The 16,146-nt window shown below is 48.6% G+C and overlaps 1 long non-coding RNA gene across 1 annotated transcript; it reads right to left on the bottom strand.

Moving 5' to 3' along the window:
- Positions 1-1,599: 1,599 nt before the first annotated feature.
- On the bottom strand, positions 1,600-12,492 carry LOC141730566 (uncharacterized). Its single transcript, XR_012582123.1, has 3 exons — positions 12,338-12,492; positions 8,717-8,833; positions 1,600-8,585 (listed from the first exon to the last, which is right to left on the bottom strand). It is a non-coding gene; the product is annotated as an uncharacterized LOC141730566 (long non-coding RNA).
- Between the last annotated feature and the right edge of the window lie 3,654 nt (positions 12,493-16,146).

Raw genomic sequence — 16,146 nt, 5'->3', positions numbered from 1 at the left:
AGTCAGCAGGAAGCTAATCCCATTAACAGGTAACCCACCTTTTCTCAGCAAACACACAGAGATCACCAACTCTCATCCTGGTGCCTGAACCCCCTGCCAGGGTGGTGTGGGTGGTCAAAGGAGCCTGCAAAGCAAGTGCTGGTGTCCTTCCACTGCCAGCTGCAGGGATGGGGCTCTCGTGCCCGATGATGCCCTGCAGAGCCCATGGATAGCTGGTGGCATGAGGAGTCAGCAACATGGGGCTGGATCTGCTGTCACTGTGGCTGCTCTTCAGGGACCCAAAGAGCACATTCCTCGTCCTTGAACTCCAAAGTGTGTCTATTTTAACCCTGCTCTCCATGGCAACACAGAGTAAGCAGTGCCATCTCTGCCTCACGTTCCCCCCTGTTGTTCTTGTGAAGGCTTTGCTCAGAGCTGACCACCTGAAACAGGGACTCATAGCTGAGACAAGCCTTTCCCACCCTCTACATTTCCTATTTTCCATCCTCTACATTTCCTATTTTCCACCCTCCACATTTCCTATTTTCCACCCTCTACATTTCCTGTTTTCCACCCTCTACATCTCCCGGATGAAATTCTTTTAAGAACAGCTGGTTCCTTTTGGGCCTTGGTATTAGAATTAATAAATCAAACTTGGATACAGCTCTCGAAACCTTCCCCCAAGATGCCTTTTAATTAAAGCAGTGGAAAGAAAAGACCAGTCTAAATGTTCTAAGATTTTTAATTAGTGAAGCCTTTATTTTATTTGCTAAACAACAAGATTACATTTAAGTCCATTAAAATGAGTCCTTCGTTGGAAGGCTTTACAGTGTGTGTGAAAGGGAGATTTAAAGGATATCAATAAGGGCTTAAACATCTTAAACATGCTGAAACAATTGAAGAATGATATTTTTTAATAGAAGAACTTAAACAACCTTTTATTCCCACCACAATGAGTGTGTATGTTTGTGTGCTGATGCCTTTGAAGTTTCCTCGAACAAACATGCACCTGCCTTCATCCAGACCCACCCATTCTTTTATCCCTACTGCCACGGGGAACTGTAGTCCTTTCCCAATAATTCCTGAATAAAAATGTGTTTCTCAGACAGGAAACACATGCTACAATCATAAACACTTCACCTGCAAGTCCTCTCATTTTTGGTCCCATGAGTTGTTTATTGCAGGGGAGGACTCAGAGATGTTTAGGAAAGGGATTGTATAATTTCTGTAAAAATTACTTAACATTTTAAGAATCACTTACATTTTTTACAGCTATCAGAGATATAAGAGTAACCAGACCAATTCCTAAAGAGGGTAGCAAATGTTCCTTCTTGGACAAACCTGAGAGTGTTGTCTGCTAATGGGTCTCACTGGTTCTGACTTAGAGCAGGGAGCACTCACGTGCTTTCATCCTTGGCAATGCACCCCAGGTTTTAATGAGCAATGCTCACAGGCTCTTCTTAACCTGCTGACTGAGGAATCTGCTCAGAGAAGGCAGAGTTTGCCTTCACAGCCATGTAGCAAAGCTAACCTGCTGTACCTGCCTATCCATGAGGATCTTTTGGAAGCACCTAATTCTATCACAGCTTTGCCATTGTGGAGACAGATCAGTGTTAGCTGGCCACACACCTGGATGTTCTGTCCATGATGACCTGTTTTCTTTCTGTTTTGGTGGTTTGTTTTTGTTTTTTGGCTTTTTTTTGGGGGGGGGGGTGGTTTTTGGGTTTGTGGGGTTTTTTTGGGTTTGTTTGTTTGTTTGTTTGGGTTTTTTTTTTCAGACATTCTTTTATGGCCTCTTGTCAGTGCACATGAAAGTGAAGAGACCTATGTGTTGTCTGTATATTACTAAAGGCTAAAAGAGGCCTCAGGCACCCAGAACAGCTTTTCCATGGTCAGATGATTGAGAGGAAAGGATGCTGGAAGTACTTTTCACAGTGTCAAATGTTGCCTGTTCTTGGTCAAAACGTTTGGCCTGATTTCAGGATTCCTTATCATATAACTCCATTTCCTGTCTTCTCTCAGAGACCATGTCCATGGTCATCATCTACAGGAGGTTCTTCCAGCTTCAGATCAGGCTCAAGCTAAAGGACTTTCCTGCTTTCCAAACACAGCAGCAAAAACCAAATCAAGCCAGGTTTAATTCATCCATCCATCCCTTCCTGGATAAAGGGGACAGCAGTGGAGGGATGCTGGGGCACATCTCAGCATGATACAGCCCTAACCCTCCCCCCAGCCTTCCAAAGACCTATTCCTTGTGATAGTAAAAAAGCACTGATTACTATTAAAAACCCAAACCCTCCAGGAAAGCAGGGAGGGGGAGTTTATGGCCATTGACCTTTTAACTCAGGTAGGTTTATAAAGAGCTGTCTTTCTGTTGCACCACTGGGATTGTGCAAGTTTCTTGGCCATGAATGGGAGCTTTGTAGGATTCTACTGTGTGGTCATTCACGGGCAATCTGTTGGTCTTTTTAGAGACATTTAATAAAAAAAGAAAACCTATCTAAGCTAGAGGAGGAGGAGGGGGGCAGGCTGAGTATCAGCTAGCGGCCCAATCAATGAGGGAATGTGTTTGGGGCTCCTCCCGGAAGAGAAAGCTTGTTTTAGGAATTTAGCCTGGCACTCACAGGCTTCTGTTTGTATGGCCCTTTCATTTTCAAAAATACAGGCAGGCAAGCAAGGAGAGATGGATTGGAGCAGGCATGGGGAGAAGAGGCAGGGAGGGAAGGGGAACCAAGGGGGGAAAAGAGAGCAACTGTTAGAATTGGGAAGAGGGCAACCGTGAGGATGAAGGCAGAACCAATGGGATGTTCTCATTCTGTGGGCACCACACGGCTCTCCAGCTGATGGAAAGTTGCTCCCTGGGATGGAGGAGTAATCCCCAGGGTTAGGAGAACCCTGGTCCATGGGTGGTGGTGGTGTTGCACAATGGTGTGCCAAGGTAATAACAGCTTAGGCTGAACATACAGCGCCAAAACTCCATCAATCAACATCCTTCATCAGGAATGGCACAACGAGGAGTAAAATCCAGGGGATTTTTGCTGATTGTGTAAGAACAAAGCACAGTGGGGCATTGCCAGGATTGGGATGGCTGGACTCTAACACACTGTGTGAAAACCTTTCAAGTTTCCCCTGGTACCTGATGGAAGAAGGGCACTAACTCTGCACTAGCAGCCTCCAATAAAGCTGCCTCAACAACCCAGCCAGCAGCTCTGCTTGGACACTGTGCTTTCCCTTTCAAGTTGCTGCCATTAAAAACTGAAATAACCCCCCTCCCCTTTTTCAGTGGTGAGGGAAAACTGCTCTCAGGTAGCATGATAAAACATCCTTGGCTCCTTATATGACGAAGCCAATATAAATGCCAGGCTCAACCCTTAGCTAAACTCATTTTCTCCATGTGTGTGTGCGTTTATACATATATAATATGGATATATAAATCTTTACCTCATCAAAATGTTGCTCTGTGTAATTTTCATCTTGCAACATGCAGCTTGTTAAATCCTCTGCATCACCCTGTAGCAATAAAAAAGGCTCTCACCTGTGCTGCCCTATCTCTGCTGATAGGCCTTGCTATCTATAACCTACTGGCCTTTCCTCCTCTTAAAGAGTTAATTTGTGAATAGTTACAAAGAACATTTAAGGATAAAATAAGTATGTAGCCTGAGGATAAGAAATGTTCCCTGTTCTTCACTGGTGCTCTCAAAGAGCTTAAAGAAAACATCTCCCACCAGCTGGTCTACAAAGTGTGTGACTTGCACATTTGTAAACCTGGAAAGTCAACAACCATATATGATGTTAATATTTGCCAGCCAGAACCCACAAGACATATACAGAGACCTTTGCTCTGTCCTGGCTAAGTTGAGGACTGGACTTCAGCTGTGATTTGGAGGGAAAAAAAACAACCTTGTGAAGGAAAACTTTCCATTAGCATAAAGCCAAAAGCACCAGCTGGACGTGCCTGTACACCAGGGCACTTCAGGGGCAAGGAGGGGACTGGGGGGTGTCCCACAGCACATGCAGATAGTCCCTAAATTAGACCAGCTCCTGAGCTGGCCAGCAAATGGTGGAGAGCCTGGGCAGGAGAGCAGTAGCTGTGAGGTCTCTGTACCCACAGTGTTGAGAAAGTGATGCCTGCTTTGGGAAAGGAATGGCTCCTCATCCCTGAGGAGCTCTGAGGAGAAACAGGGAGGAGATGAAGTCAAATTCTCTGGGTCCTGCTGCATTCTAAGCCTGGGGCTGTGTGTCCCTCCTGAAATGCTTAATTCCTAGATATTCCTTGGGAAAATGCTGGTCTCTCTTTTTCAAGGTCCTGAGGAGCTGAAGCAGAGGCCAAAGCAAACCAGGGTTTGCCATCAATGACTCCATTGAGGGCTGGGGCCGGCAGAGCACACAGCTGCAGGGCATGGGTGCTGAAGTGAGGGGCCTGCCCTGCCTGAGGATCTGCAGGATAACAAAGGACTGGGAGGGAGGATGGGGTGTGGGGAAGGATGGAGAGGTTGCCACTAGAAATGTGGAAACTGCACAGGCTTGGAGCACTTCATCCCTCTCCTGGCTGCCTGGCTAGGCACTGAAGCAGCAGGACAATTGCAGAGGTGGGTGATTTTGATATCAAACCCTTCCTCCTCTCCTGATAATGAGAGCCCCTTCTTCTCTCCTGATTATCTAATGAGGCTAAGATAATGGCTCTGAAACTCATGTACATTAAATACTCACTTAAATATCCCAGCCCCAGACTTCCATGGGGCAGAACCTACCCTGGCCCTCCAGCCAAGAGCTCTGTCCCCAGAGGAAGGGAAGACAGAGGGATGTGCACAAGAGACAGGGATAAGGTCCTGTCAGGTCAGTGTGCCTGGCTGCAAGGATAATAATCAAAGGAGCAGGGGTCTCTGGAGGGAGGGAGCCCAGCAGGATCATCCTTTCTGCACACCCCCCTGCTAAAAAAACCAACAAAACAACCCAAAAAACCTAACAAAAGAGAGGACCAGGAGGAGACAAGCATATATCCTGCACTAATCACCCCTCACCTAACCAGTGCTGGATGTGCTGTCCAGTGTCTCGAGGCAGGGGTGCTGCTCAGAAAACATCAGCATGTGCTGTGCTGTAAAGGCAGCTCAGGATACTCTTTCCAGCACCTTATGGAGTTTATATCTTTAAAGAGCTGATCAGACAGCTGTTTCTGAATGGCCAGAGCACTGAGATAGTTGTTGCCACAGACAATGTGGACAGGTGAGGTGTGGGCTTGAGGGACTGTTCCCAGGGAAGGTCAAGAACAGCCCAGCTTTCCCCAGCCTGACAGGATGGGACAGGCCTGGGAACAGAAACATGCTCTCCATGTGCACTGAGGCTTGGAAAATGCTTATGCTACTTGAAGAGCAACCCTTGCTGCTCTCCCAGCAGCAGTGACAGGTTCCAGTGCCCAGGTTCCAGCCCTGTGAGCTGCCCTGCAGGTTGCTGGGTGGAGAGAGGAGTCTGTGCTGTGCAGACAAGCTCAGGCTGGCCTGGGGAAAGGACATTGCTGGGACAGACTACAGCCCAGGCTATGGCTCATCCCAAAGCTTGGCCAGCCCAGTGAAAGCTGGAAAGAGCCCTGGGATGACAGAAGGAGCTCTCAACTCCTCCTCTGACTACAGCTTTTGTGAGTCAGGTTGTGTTTGCATAAACTGGACCTGGTTGCTAGCTGCAGGTTTTCCTGCCCATAACCGCTGTGCCCTTAAAGAACTTCAGCTGTGCCATTATAGAAATTATTATGGTGACTCCATCTCTGCCTTACTGCAGACACATTCTGGATGGAGCAGTCAGAGTGTGGTAACACTAAGGGAATAAGATTATTTGGGTAATTTTTCTTCTTTTGACAGCTCTTGAACTATGAGAGATTCCAGTAAGAGCAATTACTGGCAGAATGGACATGGAAAGGGTGATTTTTCTAAAGCAGATATTGGAGAAGGTGTTTGGAGTGAGGGATTGAGAAAGAAATTTGCCCTGTGTCCCATCAGTGCAAGCAGTGCAGCTTTGTCACCACAGAGGTCCTGCAGTCCCCAGCCTAGGGAGGGAAGGAGCTCAAGAACTCATTTTGATCAAACACACACTGTGCAGAAATCTGGGCTTTCTTCTCCAGCAATGGGCAAGAAAAAAGGCAATAGACTTCAGCAGCCCACATGCTGACAGGTTTCTGCCCATTTTGATGGAGTGAAGGGAAGATCTTGGCCAACACTCTCCAAACTGTGGGTGTGCCAGGATGTCCTCAAGCTCTGCCCACATTCACAGCCTGACTCATCCTGCAGGAGCCTGTTGGGTGGAAAGTGCCCTGTCTGCAACCTCCATGACAGGGCTGAGTGACAGGAGCCTTTGGGTAAGCCCTGGCAGGGACTTCATGGAAGAATCCATGACCTTCAAAGCCTGCAGTTCGAGACAGAAAGCCTCATTCCGCCCTGCCTTGCTCACATCTTTGACAGTGGAGGTCAGAAATGGGCTATACTGATCCCCCTCCCCATCAGAGCTGCAGGACTTGCTTCAGGGCATGCTGTGCCAGCTTCAGATTTTCTTACACAGCTCAGATTCACCTGCCACACCTTCCCTGGGACAAATGACAATCTCTCCAGAGCCCAGGAGTGGCTGGCACCACACCTGCTTACAGTAGGAAAGCAAAACTGCCAGAGGACTCAGCACTGGGAAAGGCTGGACTGTCTCAGAGGGGAAAAAAATATAAAAGCCATGTTGGGCATTTATGGCTTTTGGAAAAGAAATGTCAGAGCAACAAAAGAAAATCCAGATGTGCTGCATTTGCATGGTAACAGGCTAACTGGAGACAGCCCCACCTGAATTCTAGCAGCTTAGCATTTCTCTTGCAGTTTATTGACTCAGGATTTTTCATTATTGGCTCATCTTTAGGAGAAAATACTATTCTTGCTTGGCATTTGATTTTCTTTCAGAAACACTGGTTTTATCACTATTCTTTCAGCAAGTTTTCCTAAGCAGAAACTGGAGACCTTCAAGTTCAGCTGGAGTTTTGCCATGGTCTTCTTCTCAATCTTGGTATAACTTGTATCTTATCTAAAAAATCCTTTCTCCTGCCCTGCCGAGGTCCTTTCAGCAGGTCAGTTCCAGGCATGCCCTCAGGGCAGTGTTATGTCTTTATACTCAAAACTACCTGTACAATATTTACAGTAACTTTCCAATACCTATCACCCATGTAAGACAGTGAGCTTCTACTCTAGACCAATCTGTAAGTGCCAACATCACCCAGAAGATGGAGGCCAAGAAGAAGGAGGAGAAAGACTGGACCCACCCGGTTCCCTCCATCTTTCCTCCTGAACCCCCATTCTAAAAACCCCAAAATCTACTTTTTTACCTTGTGATAAATTCACTGTAATTCTACTTAATTTGTCATGGCTTGCAGATCTTCATCTAAGGTTGGTTATTTGCTCCATGGGTCATAATCAAACCCACAGGTGTTTTGGGCTCTGTGCCAGGGTCTCTGAGCCCCCTGGCAGGGGTCTGGGCTGCTCAGGACAGCCAGAGGGATGTCCTGGGTGCTGACAGCCCTGGGCTGTTACACCAGGCAGGGCTTGGCCCCAAGGACACAGCAACCTTGCTGAGCTGAGCCACAGGCAGGCACATGCATGCCAAGCCTGGGATTGCTCCCACTCCTGAAGTTTGCTGTCCCCCACCAAGCATAACCCCAGCCCAGCTTCCTGCCCGAGCAAGGCTGAGGAAAGCTCATATCCAGCAGGACAAACCTGGAGTGGAGTGGGTTTCAGCAGCCCCAGCACAAGATGAGGAAATGGAATGAATTTCAGACATTTCTGGAATTTCAGCTGCTCCATCAAGCAGCTGTGGCCTGCCACAGGTGCTCAGGGCTGAGGGCTGGCAGGGAGGAAGCTGAGAGCTCAGCACAGGGAGAACACAGGTGGAAAAAGGCCAAGGGCAGGCTGGTCCCATCCCAGCACCAGCTGCACTCCTGCTCATCTTGCTGCCACCCTGCCATCACCTCCAGGTCCCTCTGAAACCCTGAAGGCACCAAGTAGGAAGAGACAATTTCTGCCTCTGGCTGGTAACACAGCATTTCTCAGACACCTCCCCATAGCCAAGCTTTAAATTCTGCACTTGGGGCCACCTGAGCCCAAGGCAGGTGCTGGCTGACACCCCCTGGCAGACTGTCCTGGGGCTGCAGCCACCTGTGTGTGACAGCAGGCACAAAAGCTTGGTGGCCCATCACAGGAGATATTTCTCTAAGGGGTGGAACAGGCAAAAAGAATTTAGATCAGTCCTCTTTGGGATTTTCAGTGGTGTAATAAAAGTCCCTGTGTCCTGGATGCCAGGGAGGTCTGGGGGAGGGGGAAGAGAGGGTGAAAGTGAATTAAATGGGCCTTTCAGAAGCAAAGAGAGTACTTAAATCTTCTCTAGCCCATTGAGTGCAGATGCTGCTGAAGCCTGCCTGCCATGATAGCCAGCAGAGCTCACCCATAGTGTCTTTTGACAGTCCCAGGGGAGGGCTGAACTGGCAGAGAGGAGCAGGGCAGGAGGGAAAGGGTGTGTGCTGGCTGCAGAAACAGGCACCCGTTTATCCATGCAGGATGAAACCGGGAACACTGGGACGGCATGTACCTCACCTGGGGATGAAACAGAGAGTTTATTTCAGCTTCACCCTCCTGTGAGACACATTAGCTACAAGGTGGGGTGCTGGGGAGAGCATGAAGTTGTGAATTGAAAGCATCTGAAAGTCACCCTCACATATGCTCACCCATGATGCCAGAAGGGAACCAACATCTGGAAAGTGGAGGAGGGTACAACTGGGAAAAACAGGCAGATGTTCTGTCCCATGTTCAATAAAAACAGCACCAGAGGCAGCTCCAGCTTCCTGCAGGACAGAGGACACAGGTGAGCAGAGCATCCCTCACCTGAGCCATCACCTCATCCCAGCACCAGGGCTCTGTAGGAACATCCTCATCAGTGCCCCTTCCTTCTGTGTGAGGATTTAGGTGACAGGGGAGGGAAGAGAATCTTTGTCAGGCTGCTGGTGTACAGCAGAACCTGTAGAGCCAGGGAACGTTGTCCTGAAGGAGATGAGGAGGGTAATAGGAATAACTAAAAATAAAAACCTTTTGGATTCTAAGAATTTAAAAGAAAGATAGTTTTTAAACACTTAGTAGCTGCAGCTGGGGGTCAGCAATGCTGCCTACCTGAGGCTGTGTGAACTAAGAACATTAATTGAGCCTCCTGGGTATGTAAGCCTCTTATCTACTTACACACAGTGCTTTATCTGGGCAGGAAAAAAATTAGATTATTAGCTAGTTTTAATGAACAGCAGTAGGATGTGCGTGCACACTCTCTTTGCTGGAAGATCCTTTCCTCACTCTCTCTGTTTTTCTTTATAACTATTAGCTTTTTAGCATATGAGCCAGGACTTCAAAAGGGTGTAGGTGTCAGAGGAAGAGAGATGGCTCCTATTCATCTTTCCGGGGCTGAAGGTGTTCTCAAAGCTTCTGCTCTGCTCCTTAATCCTACAGGTGCTTCTCACTTTCTCAGATCTGGTAACTCAAAGGTGTGGGGCTCTCCCTGCCTTGCTGAAGTGAGTCCCTGCTTGGCAGGGCAGCCTTTGAAGCTGCTGGCACCTCCTGGTGCACACTGAGTCACACTCAGACACACTCGGGCACACCCTGGCACACTCAGACACACCCAGTCACACTCGGGCACACCCTGGCACACTCTTGCACACCCGGGCATGCTCTTGCACAACACAGAGTTTCCCAAGGCAGACTGGCTGCAGCAAGGGGCTCCAGGGAGCCCTGCCTGTCCCCCTGCCCCTGCGGTGCCTCCTGGCACAGGGATCCCTGCTCTGGGTGTCCTTCTGATCTCAGGGTGACTTCCACCAGCTGCTGACTTTTCCTTTAATGTCTCAGGGAACTGTGTTTGCTTTTCAGATTCCCCTTCCTGATTGTTTTGAAAGACAGATGCCCTCTGCTCCCGCTCCCGTTAAAAGCCATGGCTTTCCTTTTTTCTGGTGGGCTGTAAACATCTTTCCTGTTACAAACCTGCCCTTTCAGTGGCTCTCTGGCTCTAAGCAGTGCTGTTTTTTCCCTTTGTAAGCTGATTCTCATTTATTACCCTCTTATCCATAAGCTGCTAAGGTGGGCAAGCAGAGATGGGGTAATTTCCCCTCTTCTAAGCTCCCCTTCCTAACTAAATTACACCTGGATCTACCACTGACATTGAGGATGCTGTGCTTGAGAGAGGATTCAGGCCAGGATGAGGGTTTGAGAGAGCTGCAGGGCTTTCTCCTTGTCCTCTTGTTGTGTTTGTACCTGGGGCTATCAGGAACTTCAGCTGTGGGGAATCCACAGTGGTCTGTGGCTTGGCCCAAATGATTTCTAAGTAAGGCCAGGGTGAGAGGGAGGAGCAAAGCAGGTCCCAAAGCAGGGTGCTGTAACTCTCCCTCCTCACATCCAGACTGAATCCGAGGAACTGGTCAGTCCCTCTCTCTGCAAGAGCCAAGTATGCCATAAAGATGGAACTTGAGGCCAGGCCTTGCAGCTCTGATTCCTCGCCCTCATCCTGCCCTGAAAGGCTGATTCTTCTCCAAATGCTTCCACAAACTTCCAGCTCCATTCTCAGCTTGAGTTTTCAAAACTGCCTCTCCCACTGCACATGAGGGCTCATCTAACATCTTCCTGCACATCTCACTTCTTGTCCCAGCTCAGCTGCTGCTGCCCATAGGAAGGAGGGATTGGGGGGAAAAAACCCTGTAATTGAGAACCTCAGAGTGGTTTGCAAAGCTCCTCTGTCCCCACTGTGATGCTGCTTGTTTTGGCGGTGAGAAAAGGTGGGAATCTACAAAATTAGAAGGTTTTGAGAAAGCTGCAAAAAGCAGGCCTCAGAGGAGTAGAACTGTGATTAGAGCTAAGCAGCAGCCATGAGATTGGTCAGCAGAAAAATTATTTAAACTGTAGAAAAGCAAGGACAAATAGAACAATGGTCTGTGTATTAACGCTTGTCTAGAATAATTCTCTAAGCTACAGAAAAGTTTATCTAGCAAGATATTAAGATGTTTAAAGCTTAATAATTGAGCTCTGTGCATTGTGTTTAAGGCTTACAAGTAGGTATTGTATTCAAAATAAGCAAGCATTGCTTTAACCAAAGGTTCATGTGCTTATAGTGGTTGGATGGAACTACTGTCAATATGCTTTTGCTTTGTGTGAATGGTCAAAAAATTTATAAAGTAAGTTATAACATTATGTTCTTCATCTGCTGCCTGAGATGTGAGCTGGTGGCATCTTCCCATTGTCATAACCATGTAACGAGACTGATGCTGGAAAATAAACCAGCTCAAGGCACATTCCACAGCAGCCCCATCCCGTTTGTGATTTGTACACAGACCCCAGCCAGTGACAGGAAAACTGAGCCAGGGATGGGGTCATGAGTATCTCAGGCATGGGAGCACCAGAGCAGAAGCAGTTTGCTGGATTCCCAGTGCACAGCCACTGCTCTGCTCAGCCCCTGCAGTACAAAACAGGCTGTGGCTGGCAGAGGTTGCTTTGAGCTGCAGTCTAGCAGTGCCAGCCCTGGGATGGTGATGATGGTTCAGGTGGGGGGGCCATGAAATGGAGAGGTGTGACAGTGTTCACAGGGGTCTGAGGATGAGGGAAGGGATGAGGATCTGACTCCATGTTTCAGAAGGCTTGATTTATTATTTTATGATATATATTACATTAAAACTATACTAAAAGAATAGAAGAAAGGATTTTATCAGAAAGCTAGCAAAGAATAGAAAAAGAAAGAATGAATAACAAAGGTTTGTGTCTCAGACAGAATCCAAGCCAGTTGACTGTGATTGGCCATTAATTAGAAACAACCACATGAGACCAATCAGAGATCCACCTGTTGCATTCTACAGCAGCAGATAACCATTGTTTACATTTTGTTCCTGAGGCCTTTCAGCTTCTCAGGAGAAAAAATCCTAAGGAAAGGGTTTTTCAGAAAATATCATGGCTAAGAGACGGAGCTTTTAAGACGCTGCAGGGCTTGGCATGAGGCAAAGGAATACAGCAGGGAGAAGGCTCCCTTCCAAACTTATATATATTATTAAAAAAAAAAGAGAGAAAAAAAAAAGAGGAAAAAACCCCAAAAGCTGGAGCTAAAAAGGCAGCTTGAGGAACGGAGCTGCTGGAGTTTTCCGAGAAGGCTCCCAAGATGCACAATGGGAACATCTGTGCCTGGGCTGGCGCCTTGGAAGGGTCTCAGCCCGCAGAGCGGGGCTGGCGTCAGCCGGCTCAGCCCTGCCTCGGTGCCTCCCCTCCCCAGAGCCCTGCCCGATTCCTCCCGCTGCCCTCCAGCCTCGCGGCGAGCCGTGAATCCCCGTTCCCACCTCCGCTCCTGCTCCGCCGCGCAGGGCTCTGCGGGCTCCGGCAGCGCAGCATCCCGCAGCACGGGCAGGGATGCAGCAGGCTCGGCCCTGGAACAAGCGTGCTCTGTGCTGCCCGTGAAAGGCAGCTTCACAAGGCTCCTCTAAAACGTCCCCTTATTGGGACCTGCTCTGGGGACACAGGCACAGCCCCAGACACGCAGGGCCTGGCCTTGGCAGTGCTGTTCTGCTTTTGGGGCTCCCTGCAGGACGTTTAGGCTGCTGATGCTGAAGGCAAACATAATTTCTTCTCCATTATTTCCAGCTTAATCTATCAAAAGACCCCTAACCCCAAAAACCAACAATATGAAATTGTAATAATTGCAATGTATATATAATAGAATAGAATAGAATATAGAATATATATTATATATATTATATATATATATATAATATAATATGATATATATATTATATATATTATATATGTAATAGATAATATTATATATATATATATATATATAATAAAATTGTAATGTATAAAAGCTCCTGGCCTTTGTTGCTCCATCCCTGATGTCTGGATGGCTCTGCAGGACATGGAGCAGTGTGAGTCCCCACGAATGGACAGCACTCAGGGTTTGTCTGAGAGAGATGAGCAGAGATGAGAAACCATTTTTGGAGAAAATGTTTCACCCTAAACTTCAGGTCAATGCCATCCTAAAATGACAATTGACAATTGCTGCTCTGTGTAGCTCTGGCTTTGATGGTTTCCATCACTCTGCTGTTTTAGGAGACCAGAAGATTAACAGGGACTGCAGCATGTTCCACAGTGCCACCACAGAGTGGCCTTGTGTGCCTTGGCCCCTGCATGTTGCCACTCACAGCTGGGATCCCCATCTTATAAAGGCAGGAATGGTTTCCAATAAAAGGGAAAAAGGGGTCTCCATCCTGTCCAGGTGAAGGCCAGATGCAACCAGACCCCAGTGCTGCCCTGGAGCACCTCTGGCTGTGCCTGCCCTGGGTGGTGCTGTACCCACAGGATGCCCTGCATCCTTGTCCCAGCACATCCTCCTGCCCATGGCAGGGCTCTCTTCCCTGACAGACACAGCTAATGGCGCTTTATGCCCCTGCTTTTACATTCCTAAATGAATTCCTACCCTCTGAGTAACACTAATGGGTGTCAGCTTGTCTTCCTCCTGTCTGGTGCTCAGGAACTACAGCTGAACATGTTTTTTGGCGACAGTTAATGGATGGTTAGTCGCTGTTTTACTCAAATGCATTCACGATGGAATTGCCTCTTTGTCCATTTCCTCCTCCTGTTTTGGGGCTGTCACCATAATAGCAGCAGAATTTTAAAATACTAATGGATTCAGGAAGACCTGGGCTATGGGAGAGAGGCCAGTGCTTGCAGAGTGTTATCAGACCTCAAAGACCCCAAAACATGCAACGATTTAACTGAGTGATATAAGTGGCCTTCATGCTGCTTTTGTGCTTGTGAGCTTCCTAAATACATCCTGGGAACCCAGGGCAGAGCCGGGCCCCATCCCATCCCATCCCATTCCATCCCATCCCATCCCATCCCATCCCATCCCATCCCATCCCATCCCAGCCCAGCCCAGCCCAGCCCGTGAGGGGATAATTCAGGAACCAGCAGCCCGAGGGCACCATCTAGTGAACAGCCAGGACTGCAAAAACCTGAAATGGGCAGAAATTGAGTGAATATTGGAGCTAGGGGCTCCCCGGGGGTCAGTTCAGGGGGTTGGGGAGTCATGCTTTGTGCTTTCCCTCTACTCCTGTTATTTTAATTTTTTTTCCCATCAGGTTCCCCCAGAGAAGAGCGTTCACAACCCTGCACCCTTTGTGGCAGGGATATTGGAGCACACCACACTTGCTCTTCTGCCCTGGCCAGTGGTGCTGGAAAGATGATGGCATTATATTTTCTTGTTTGGTAGGGGAAAAAAAGGATTATTTCTAATGGTTTGTGAGGGGACACAGGTGTGCAGGAGTGGAGAGGAGGAGGCAGCTCTGTTGTGGGGCAGGTCTGAGCTGGAGGTATGGGCTGTTCTTTCACCCTTTAAGGTGAAAATTTAAAAAAGCTACAACATTGCCCCCCAAGGTGAGCTGAGAGGGCAAAAGGAGAGGCTGAAACCCCACAGATTTGGTGCACAGCTTCAAGGTCCCTGAAATGATGCAGCAAACAGGGATGAAGGAAACACCACACCCCTCTCCTGCTGTCCCCAGTGCCAGGGCGCTGAGCTGGTCCTCTCCCCACATTCCCCACACAAGGAATTGCAATTCCTTAGTGGGCATTGCACACCTTGCCAGGAGAAAGCTGTCCTATAACCTGCTGCTCCCCAAGGAAGATGGGTTTCTGCAGCCCAAGAGCAATTCCCTTCTTTGATATCTATTGCCATTGTTCCCTGCAATGTGTCCCTGCTCCCTGATTCCAGCCAACCCCAGTGCCCCCATCCATAAGATCAGTGGTGATTTTGTGATCTGGCTTTCAGAAGGGCTATGGTTATGGCATGGGCTTATGTTCATGCATTCAACCTCACTGTCCTTGGAGCTGCTGGAGGAGAGAATCCCAGGGCAGGAGCAAGGAAAGGTCACATCCCCAAGCAAGACCACAGCAGTGACCAACCCCTCAGCTCCTCCTTTTCCTGGCAGTGCTGGGGAACACCCCACGTTCCCTTTGTGCTGCACCCCACCAATCCCTCCTGATCCAAAGGTGGCACCTTCAGCAGCTCATGGCCTCCATGTGTGAGAGTGTTCACAGGGGTGCGAAGATGAGGGAAGAGATGAGGATCTGACTCCATGTTTCAGAAGGCTTGATTATTTTATGATATATATTAAAACTGTATTAAAAGTATAGAAGAAAATATTTCATCAGAAGACTAGCTAAGAATAGAGAAAGAAGGAATGAATAACAAAGGTTTGTGGCTCGGACAGAGAGTCCGAGCCAGCTGACTGTGATTGGCCATTAATTAGAAACAACCACATGAGACCAATCACAGATCCACCTGTTGCATTCCACAGCAGCAGATAATCAATGTTTACATTTTGTTCCTGCGGCTTCTCAGCTTCTCAGGAGGAAAAATCTTAAGGAAAGGATTTTTCAAAGGATGTCTGTGACACCCATGAGCTGTTGGCATCCAGCCCCCAGGTGACCCTGTGAGTGCTGTGGGGTGCTGTGGTGGGCTGAGCCATTCTGGGGGGGCTGCCTGCACGGAGAATGGAAGGGGGTTATCCTTGGGGGCTTCTTTGTGTTTTGCTGCAGCAATCCTTGCCAAGCACCCCGAGCATTTGTGGAGCAGCACTGAGGGGTACAGGGGTGCTCAGGTCAGGCCACCCCACCTGTCCAGCTCACCATTTGGAGCCCCCTTTGGGGCCAGCTCCCCCGGGAGGATGGAGCTGCTGGGAATGGTGCCTTTCCCTCCCGTATGCACACAGTCACGATGGTTAGTTAAGTGGCTTGTTTTTCATTAGGAAGAGACTGTTGCTAGGCCACCCTGCTCCCCGGCGTCGGTCGGGAAGGGGTTTCGCAGCCAATCCGGGCTGCTGTGCCGGGCTCTGCACACGCACACATCACGCACACCCCTCCTGCAGCCCAGGTGCTAAGCGCTGCCAGATGTGCCTGCTCATTTCCACATCGCACCTATCCGCTTCTTCCGGCCAAGCCGCTTATTAAGGCTCCTGAGATTTTAATTTAGACTTGGCCGCGAGTTTTCTGCCTTCTAATTTACCTCGGGGAGGAGAGGAGAGGGGTGGGTGGGGGTGCAGGGACATGGGTTCTCCCTCTGCTTTGGTCTCTGATAAAATACTCGAGTGAAGCC

This window comes from Zonotrichia albicollis, chromosome 11 (assembly GCF_047830755.1).
Source record: "Zonotrichia albicollis isolate bZonAlb1 chromosome 11, bZonAlb1.hap1, whole genome shotgun sequence".
Classification (NCBI taxonomy): Eukaryota; Metazoa; Chordata; class Aves; order Passeriformes; family Passerellidae; genus Zonotrichia; species Zonotrichia albicollis.
The sequence above is the reverse complement of the archived record's forward strand: the minus strand, read 5'-3'. Positions and strand labels throughout refer to the sequence as shown.